Source organism: Sapajus apella, unplaced genomic scaffold, assembly GCF_009761245.1.
Source record: "Sapajus apella isolate SASKATOON/1434 unplaced genomic scaffold, GSC_monkey_1.0 scaffold43, whole genome shotgun sequence".
In the NCBI taxonomy this organism is placed as follows: Eukaryota; Metazoa; Chordata; class Mammalia; order Primates; family Cebidae; genus Sapajus; species Sapajus apella.
This window is the reverse complement of record NW_022436983.1, coordinates 15471744-15481721: the sequence shown is the minus strand read 5'-3', so window position 1 is coordinate 15481721 and position 9978 is coordinate 15471744.

Here is a 9978-nt window from a genome sequence, read left to right as displayed (position 1 = left end):
CTGCACTTTTCAATGGTTAGCTATACAAATACTTAGGCATTATGTTACAGTCGCCTACAGTATTCAGTACAGTAACACAATGTAAGACTTGTAGTCTGCAGCAATGGGCTCTGCCACACAGCCTCGGCGTGTCAGGAAGGCTCTACCATCCAGGTTTGTGTAAGAACACTCTGTGAGATGTTCAAACAACGACAAAATTACCTAGCCATACATGTCTTAGAACATACCTTATGAAGTGGCGCATGACTGTAATTGTTCTCTGCTTATTTTGAACATTTTTCACATGCTTACTTGCCATCCAGATATTTTTCTCTGGGGAAACATCTGTTCAAATCTTTGCCCATTTTTTTGTCGGGTTATTTACTTTCTTATTTTTAAGAGTTCTTTTTTTTTTTTTTTTTTTTTTTTTTTTTTTGAGACGGAGTTTCACTCATGTTACCCAGGCTGGAGTGCAATGGCGCGATCTCGGCTCACCGCAACCTCCGCCTCCTGGGTTCAGGCAATTCTCCTGCCTCAGCCTCCTGAGTAGCTGGGATTACAGGCACACGCCACCATGCCCAGCTAATTTTTTGTATTTTTGGTAGAGACAGGGTTTCACCATGTTGACCAGGATGGTCTCGATCTCTTGACCTCGTGATCCACCCGCCTCGGCCTCCCAAAGTGCTGGGATTACAGGCGTGAGCCACCGCGCCCGGCCCCTTAAGAGTTCTTTATATAGCCCAGATACCTATCTCTTAACAGGTATGTGATTTGCAAATAGTTTCTCTCAGACTGCGGCTTGTCCTTTCGTTTTCTTAACAGAGTCTTTCAAAGGGTAAAGTCCAATGTATCCATTTTTTTTATTTTAAGGATAGGGCTTTTGGTGCTGAATCCAAGAAAGTTTTGCCTAACCCAAGATCACAAAGGTTTCCTCCTTTACTTTCATCTAGAACTTTTATATTTTTATGTTTTGTATTTAGGTATATGATCCATTTGAGTTCATTTTTATATGTAGTACAAGATACAGCTCCTAGGGGAAGCCTTCAATCTTTCACCATTAAGTATGCTCTTAGTTCTAGATTTTTCATAGATACCCTTTATCAGATAGAGGGCTTCATATTTTCATGGTTCTTTGTGTCTTGAATAATTTTGAATTGTTCCCTGGACATTGTGACTGTTCTTGTTTGTTTTTTCTTTCTTTATTTTCAGACAGGATCTCACCATGTGGCCCAGGCTGGTCTCGAACTTCTGGCCTCAAGCAGTTCTCCCGCCTCAGCCTCCCAAACTGCTGAGCTCATAGGCATGAGCCACTGCACCCAGCCGTAATGACTGTTCTGTCGTGTAGAGGGGATCATTACTATCTCCTGGAGAACACTGAGCTTTTTCCTAGAGCAGCCAAACAACTTGCTAGATGCAGACTTATTTGGGTGGTGGTTGGACTCCCAGCCCAGTCCTCTGAGGTTTAGCCGTGTTGGTTTGGACCTGTTCAGTGTGCATGCAGCTCTGGGATAGGCCAAGGCTTGTCTGGGTCGTTATCTCCGTCCAGTTCTCTGAGCCCTGCCCTGATTGGAGCTTCTAACAACCTTTGAGATTCACAGGGCAAAAATCAATCCTCACCTGGTGGGTGAGGCACTCGGAGAGTGAAGCCCCAGAGGTGCTCAGGGGCAGAGACCACCTGTCAGGCGCACCTGCCCCACCTGCTGTGGGGGCTGAGGAAGCCCAGGTCAGTGATGCTGGAGGCGGGAGGCTGCCCGAGCCCCTTTCCTCCACACAGTGGAGTCGTGAAGCCAGAAGTTGACCTCTCCAGCCACACCCTGACTCGGGCTGAGGTCTCCTGCTCCTGGCCTGCCTCAGGCTCTTGTCCCATGGAGGGGCCACCCCACACCCCCCACTCCAAGATTACACACACTCTGACTCAGATAGCCTGTCCTAATCCTTCCACCCATGACCCAGAAGCCTGTGGTGGGGGTGGAGGAAAGGGAGGAGCAGTCCAAGAAAAGGGTGATCCCATCTCTCTTGGCGTCTCTGGGGCTCACCATGAAGTCAGCAGAGTCCCAGCTGCTGATGTCAGGCAGGAATAAGGCTAACAACTCACACGTATTGAGCGCTTGCTCTGCACTGGCGCCGTGCGGGTGCCTTGCACACAGCCACCATAACTCCTTATAAGAACTCATTGAGGCAGGGGCTGAAATGACACCAATTTAACAGATGGGAAACTGAGGCTCCAGAAAGTGAAGTTCCTTGCCCAAGGTCACACGCTGGTCATGGCTGAGACAGGACCTCCGAGCTGGCTCCGTCTCTCCGCAACCTAGGCTGCTCCAGCAGCTGAACCAGCTCCCAAATGCTCTCCTGTGCTCCATCAAACCCCCCTACCTGCCTAATGCCACACACAGGTGCAAGAACCCTTCCACGGGATGCTCAGAAGAATGAGCCACCTCTAGCCCCCAACCCAAATGAGAAGAGGAGCAGATTCCCAGGGGCTCTTTGGCTAGGCAGGCACCAGCCTCCAACCGGAAATTAACTCAAAGGTAGAAGGGAGCCGCTCTGGATGCAGAGAGATGAGGCTGATTGTTTTCTGTTCTTCATTAAGTAACAAAGGGAAAAACCAACTGTGCATGGTGTGTGAGCTTCCCCACCAGCACCACCCCAGACTCCTGGAACATCTTTATCCACTTACCCAGGGATTCAGGAAATTCTCTTCCAAGCCAGTTTTATTGGAGATTTTGGAAGCAAAGCTCACAGTCTCCCAATCAATAACAGATGAACAACGCTCACATTGCATTTTTTGGGGAGGACGTTTAGCCCAGCCTTGTCCCATCTGAAGGGCTTGCCCTTGGACATCCCCATTTGATCAGACATTGCTGGGAAATGAACTTCAGGACAATTCTAGAAACCAGAGTCATCGGCATGAGGGTGCATCAGGAAGGGGTGTCCTGGTCTGGGCCAGGCCTGGGGAAGCCCCTTGTCTTGGAAAGGTTGGTGTCTGGCCCCCCAGGCTCCCCCTGGCCTCGACTCGCTCCCCCGCCTCCTCCATGGCTTATCCTCCACATGTGCTCTGCATGGGTATCGAATCTGCAGCCCATAAAGAATCAATCAAATCCAGTCTGGGCTTAGCCAAGGGATGCGGCGCCAAAGTGCTAATGGAGGAAGGCTGGGCAGGCAGAGGGGATGGCAGGTCTGGTGGTGCAGAGGTGATTTCAGCATAAGCCTTCTTCCCACCCACACGCCATCCTGTAGATACATGGAGCTGCAGAAGATGGCACAAGAATGGAAACCAGGACCTTCTCGTGATTCTCCGTCTCGGCCATCTCCGTAGCTAGAGGGGTTAGGAGGGATTGTGGGAGGGGAGCAGGGACACCTCCAGGGAATATAACACTTTTGTTACCATCAGACCATCTACAGAGCAAAGAAGCTACTTAGAATGGGAAGCAGAGTCCACAGCTCATTTCTTTCATCTCATCAACACTTATTGAGCACCTACAGTATGTCAGGCAGGGGGAGTATAAAGTCCAGGCGACTCCTGCGTGCTGGAATTTACATTCTAGCAGGTTTATTCAGCATCTCTGTCAACATCATAACTCTCTCATCAAGAGAGAAAAGAAAAACCAAGAAAAACTGTACACATTTTGGGACGTCTCAAGGCATGATTTTTTTTTCTAGTGCCATTTTGGAGATTCCATCATTCCCATGGCCAGGTCACTCATGCCATTCCCACCCATCTGCCAAAAAATCTGCTAAATATGTTGGCCCTGCCTGAGTCATGCCCATCATCTGGAAGATACTTGTTCAGTCAGGGCTCTGGTGGCCATTTGTTCTGGAAGCAAGAGACGGGGCAAGATTGAGCACCCAGTGGCGCAAAAAGCATGCCAAGGGCTGTAGGAAAGCTTCAATCTGCAGACAGGGAGCCCCCTACAGCAGGGTGGAACCAGCCCAGTCCACAGGGCACAAATTCTGGTGCAAGCCCAACTCTGCCAGTGAATCACTATGGGAGTTTGGGCTGATCTATGTTCCCCTCTGAACCTCAGTTTCCCCATCTGTAAAATGCGATGATGCATATATGAGTGTTCTCCAAGTATCATCTTGCTTCAGAATCATCTCAGCATGTGGGACTTGGTGAAAATGCAGATTTCTGGGCCTCACCTTGCTAACCTCTGGCAAGGTTCCTCAGGAGGTGGGTCTAGGCGTCTGCATTTGTAACGCATTCCCCTTGGGGTTTCACATATCCCGAAGTTTGAGCAAGACTCCTGGGGGAGACAATGACAAAGTAATTGGCAAGCTTGTCAACTTCAATTCTGCTACAAAAGAAGGCAGCTGATGGGGACTCAGATGGTCAGGGAAGACTTCCTGGAAGAGGCAGAAATGAGCTGGGCCTGAAAGCCTAATAACAGGAACAGTTGTGCTATTGCCTGTGAATTGGCTTTCAAGCACCAGGCCCTGTGCTAAGAGCTTTATGTGCATTACCTCATTTAACCATCACGATAGCCCTGAAGAGACTTCTTATCCCCATTTCATAGACGAGGAAGCTTAGGCTCTCCAATGGTTAAGTGACTTGCCCAAGATATTTGGATGCCCTCTGAGACACGCTGCAAAATCCTCCCTAACAGAATACCATAGGCTACTCAGCGTCCTCCTGAAACCCGGAGCCGTAGAGGAGGCCTTTCTGGAACAGAAGGCTTTGTCATCTGAGGCTTACAGGACAAGAATGGATTGTTTCCTAGTACATCTTTCACTCACTCACTCTCTAAACCAGTCATTCTCTCACTCGCTGTTTTCTTCTCCTTTATTAACTCATGTATTTATTCACTTATTAATTTATTTGTTTAATCACCCAGTCTGTTTGCAGCAGTCTTTATTTCTAGACAGCATTTGTCAGGACTTTTTCATTACAGGTAGCAGAAACACAACTCAAATTGATTCAAGCAGAAAAAGAAATTTATGAACACTTTTATCTGACACGTCCAAAGGAGAGGACAGCTTCAGTCAGGGCTGGATCCAGGTGCTCAGATGTTATTGTCAAGAAACTCTCCCTGCAGCCTTTGGCTCTGCTTTCCTCTGTGTTGGCTTTGCTCTCAGGTGGGTTTTTTGCTTTTTCCTTTGCTTGTAAAGTTGCCCACCAGCAACTGCAGGCCTGTGTCCTATCAGCTTAGCCACTTCCACTCAAGAGGCCTCTTTCCCAGGAACTCCAGCAAAAATCCCAGAGAAGCCTCTCATTGGCCTAGCCTGAGTCATATGCTCATCTGTGAACCAATCACCATGGTTGGAGGAATCAGGGATCTGACTGGTAGGCCTGGTTCTGGGATGGTGGTGTCAACCCCGGTGAATCACACGTACTGAGCATGGAGGAGGGTTAGTTCCCCAAGCAAACTTGGCTTGTATATTAGGCTGCTCTTGCATTGCTATATAATATCCAAGACTGGGTGATTTATAAAGAAAAGAGGTTTAATTGGCTCCTGGTACTGCAGGCTGTACAGGAAACATGGTGCCAGCATCTGCTTTTGGTGAGGGCCTCAGGAAGATTCCAATCATGGCAGAAGGTGAAGGCTGAGCAGGTGTATCACATGGCTGGAGCATGAGCAAGAGCAGTTGGGGAGGTGCTGCACTTTCAAACAACCAGATCTCTTGTGAACTCAGACGAGCACTCACTTGTCACCAAGGGGATGTTGCTAAACCATTCATAAGGGATCTGCCCCCACAATCCTATCGCCTTCCACCAGGCCCCACCTCCAACACTGAATTTCAACATGAGATTTGGAGGCGGGAAACATTCAGATCTTATCAGTGTGCTAGCACTAAGAAGAGAAAACATTTTTTTTTTTTTTTGAGATGGAGTCTCGCTCTGTCACCAGGCTGGAGTGCAATGGTGTGATCTCAGCTCACTGCAACCTCTGCCTCCTGGGTTCGAGCAGTTCTCCTGCTTCAGCCTCCTGAGTAGCTGAGACTACAGGCACCCTCCACCACGCCCAGCTGATTTTTGTATTTTCACTAGAGATAGGGTTTCACTGTGTTGGCCAGGATGGTGTCGATCTCTTGACCTCGTGATCCACCTGCCTCGGCCTCCTAAAGGGCTGGGATTACAGGTGTGAGCCACCATGGCCGGCTGAGAAAACTCTTTCATTTGCCCCTAAATGCTGGCAAAATTTAGGGGTGCCTTCTACACAGGAGTCAGAGGTTTGCATTCTACTGGACTCCTCCAACCCAGTATCAGTTTGACTCCGGACACATCCACTTGATCTCTCTGATTTCCTCTTGGTCTCATGACAGAGTTAGGGAAAATTGTCTCTTCTGGTTTGGAAATGCCAAGCCATGATGTCCCTCTGTGTCTGGGACAATGATACCGACAGCTACCACTTCCTGGGCATTCACTGAGTATCTGGCTAAATGTTACATGGACAGGTCCCCCTTAATCTTGCCAGTGGCCCAAAATGGGCAGGGTGGGAGTGTTATTCCCATTTTACACTCAAGGAATCTGTGAGTCACAGAAGTGAAGGACTTTAAGCTACAGTCACAGCTGCCAAGTGACAGAGCTCGGCTTCAGCCCTGGTTCTGTGTGCTACTGGAGGCCACACTGTCCGTCTCGGCTCTGATGAAGGCAAATTCCTGCCCACAAGTGAAGTTTGGTTCTGTTTGGAGTAACGGCAGGGTTGCCAATTTATGAGTAGTCAGAAAGAAACTTCCGTAGTGCTGGAGGTTTCCTGAGACCCACCCCCTGAACCAGGTCCTGACTTCCATTACACCAGCCCCATGGATGCGGCTTGTGTTGGGGCAGGCTGCAGGGGGACAGGCCACATGGGGACAGGCCTGCAGGGAGCAGGGCTTTGGCAGGGCACACCCTCCAGGGTTCATCTCAAGCTTCCTGGTTGTAGGGTAACCGAGGTCACTAGGCAGCTAGTGACCTCCCTAGGGGAGGGGTGGGAACCAAATGTTTGCAGAGCATCCACTGTGTTCCCAGAACTGTGCTGGGCTAAGTCAGATACCAGGAATCATGACTGTCATAATCACTGTGGGCAGAGATTCTTAGGATGTTAGTGCAACAAGTAACCCCAGAGGCTAGTTTGCTTAGGGCTTCCAAACTCATGGCCATCAGGGCCGGGCAGTCGACATTTGTGAGTACAGCGGGAGGGGCATGAAGCCTGGTGTGAATGGAGCATCGCTGGGAACCGGAGAGCACAATCCCCTCTCTAAAGGGGATGGCCACCACTCAGCATCTGCCGTGTGGAACCGTGAGATCTGGAGTGCTACATCTTCTGATGTTTCCAAGAGAACCTAGAAATTTCAAGTGAACACCTCCAGTCTTTAAAAACAGCTTTGGGGGGCGGTGACACTCTTTTCCTCGAAGGCACTAAGTATTGGTGGACAATAAGAATCCAACTTAGGGCTGGGCGTGGTGACCCACGCCTGAAATCCCAGCACTTTGGGAGGCTGAGGCGGGCAGATCACCTGAGGTGAGGAGTTTGAGACCAGCCTGGGCAACATGATGAGACTCCATCTCTCCAAAAAGTGCAAAAATTAGCCGGGCATGGTGGCCAGTACCTGTAGCCCCAGCTACTTGGGAGACTGAGGCGGGAGGATTGCTTGAGCACAGGAGGTGGAGGCTGCAGTGAGCCATGTTTTTGCCACTGCGCTTGAGCCTGGGCAACAGAGCAAGAACTTGTCTCAATAAATAAACAAATTTGAATTTCTTTTTTTTTTTTTTTTTTGAGACGGAGTTTCGCTCTTGTTACCCAGGCTGGAGTGCAATGGTGCGATCTCGGCTCACTGCAACCTCCACCTCCCGGGTTCAGGCAATTCTCCTGCCTCAGCCTCCTGAGTAGCTGGGATTACAGGCACGCACCACCATGCCGAGCTAATTTTTTGTATTTTTAGTAGAGACGGGGTTTCACCATGTTGACCAGGATGGTCTCGATTTCTTGACCTCGTGATCCATCTGCCTCGGCCTCCCACAGTGCTGGGATTACAGGCTTGAGCCACCGCGCCCGGCCACAAATTTGAATTTCGAAAGGACACTATGTAGGTTAAACTAACAAGTCTGCAGGTTTTGTGACTTCATCTTGTTCTACCATTGGGGAGACTGAGGCTCAGAGAGGGGACGTAATGTGCCCAAGATGGCACAGCCAGAGCAAGAACCAGATCTTTTGTCTTCTGGGACTGCAGTCCTGACCCTGGGCCACTGGGCCACTTGCATGTGTCCAGTGTGTGGCAGTTCACACAGCAAGTCTGTGCCCAGTATCTCGGTTAGTCTTCATGTCAACTCCAGGAGGAGGCAGGGTGGGGGCAGTCACCTCCACTTTAGATAAGGAAAGAGAAGCTCAGAAGAGCCCAGCATCACACTCAGACCCCGCAGCTCGTAAAAGGACTGCTGACACCTGGCTCCCCATGCAGGGTCTGTTCCCCTGCTTCGTGTTCAATTTTGTGGTCTGAGTTTCAGCCTGAGTCAGGCTTTCCAGAAGCCTGCAGCCTATCAGGAGAGAGACGACATGTATGGGTAAGAAATAAGACTCAAACAAAATATGCTCAGTGGAGCACAAATATGTGAGACAGGCAATGAGCAGGAAATCATGGCAGTAGCTGACTTGGGTAAGGCCCAGGACTAAATGCTTTACATGAATTATCACATTAAGTCTGCCCAACTACCCCCATGAGAGAGGTACTATTATTTTACTAAGGAAAACTAAGGCACAGAGAGGTGAAGAGACTCATCAACGTCATACATATAGGAGTTGATAGAGCTAGAAATTGAACCCAAATGGTCTGGATCCAGAGAGCCAATGCTCTGGAAATATTACTGGGAAGAGGCAGTTGGCTGGTACCAGCAGGGAGGATGCATAGGGACCCCAGGAAGGTGGCTCCACATGAGCAAATGCTTGGAGGCAGGAATCTGCCAGTTGATTAATGATCAGTAAAGAATCCAGTTGGCTAAGGATGTCCGAGCTGGACCAGTGCTGAGACCATAGGACCCAAGCCCTTCGGTGTCAAGAGGATTAGCCCAATGGCCTCACAGCAACTTGTGGAAGAACCAGGGTCATATCTCAAGTAGCTAATCTCCCACCTGCTTTTCCTGCTGCTGCCTCCACCCCAGCTTTGCTCACACAGTGCCCAGGTATGTTTGAATTTCCATTCATGGGATTTCCTCAAGGAGGGACCTACAAGTGTCAGAATCCTATCTGCCTGACCTCGCGTTGCTTCATCCTGCATCCTCCCAAAACTGAGTGAGTTAAAACAATAACTACTGTATGATCTCTCGTGAGTCTGCAGTTGACTGGGCTCAGCTGGTGGCTCTTCTGTTCCACATGGCACTCTCTGGGGCTGCAGTCATCTGTGGGGAGCTCAACTGGGCTGGAATATCTGAGACAGGATGCTCACATGGCCAGTGATTGATGCTGGCAGAAGGCTGAGAACTGAGCTGAAATTGTCAGAGTGACTGCTGTGGCCTGCCCATGTGGTGTGGGCTTCTCACAGCATGGCAGTTCAAGACAGGGCATCCCAAGAATGAATATTCTAAGAGATTCAGGTGAAAGCTGCAAGGCCTCTTCTGACCTAGCCCCAGGTTTTACACAGCATCACCTCTACAGCATTCTACTGGTCAAAAAGAGGTCACAAGCCAATCCAGATTCAAGAGAAGAGAACTATACTAGGTGTGGACACTGGGAAGGATAGTCCATCTTTGGAGACCAGTTACTGCATTATCCTCCCAGACATCATATTCACTCTCCAACCTAGTTTCTCCTTCCCCTCCCCTCCCCTCCCCTCCCCTCCCTTGCCTTACCTTCCCTTCCCCTCCCTTCCCCTCCCTTCCCCTCCCCTCCCTTCCCCTCCCCTCCCTTCCCCTCCCTTTCCTTCCCTTCCCCTCCCTTCCCCTCCCCTCCCTTCCCCTCCCCTCCCTTCCCCTCCCTTTCCTTCCCTTCCCCTCCCTTCCCCTCCCCTCCCTTCCCCTCCCCTCCCTTCCCCTCCCTTTCCTTCCCTTCCCCTCCCTTCCCCTCCCCTCCCTTCCCCTCCCCTCCC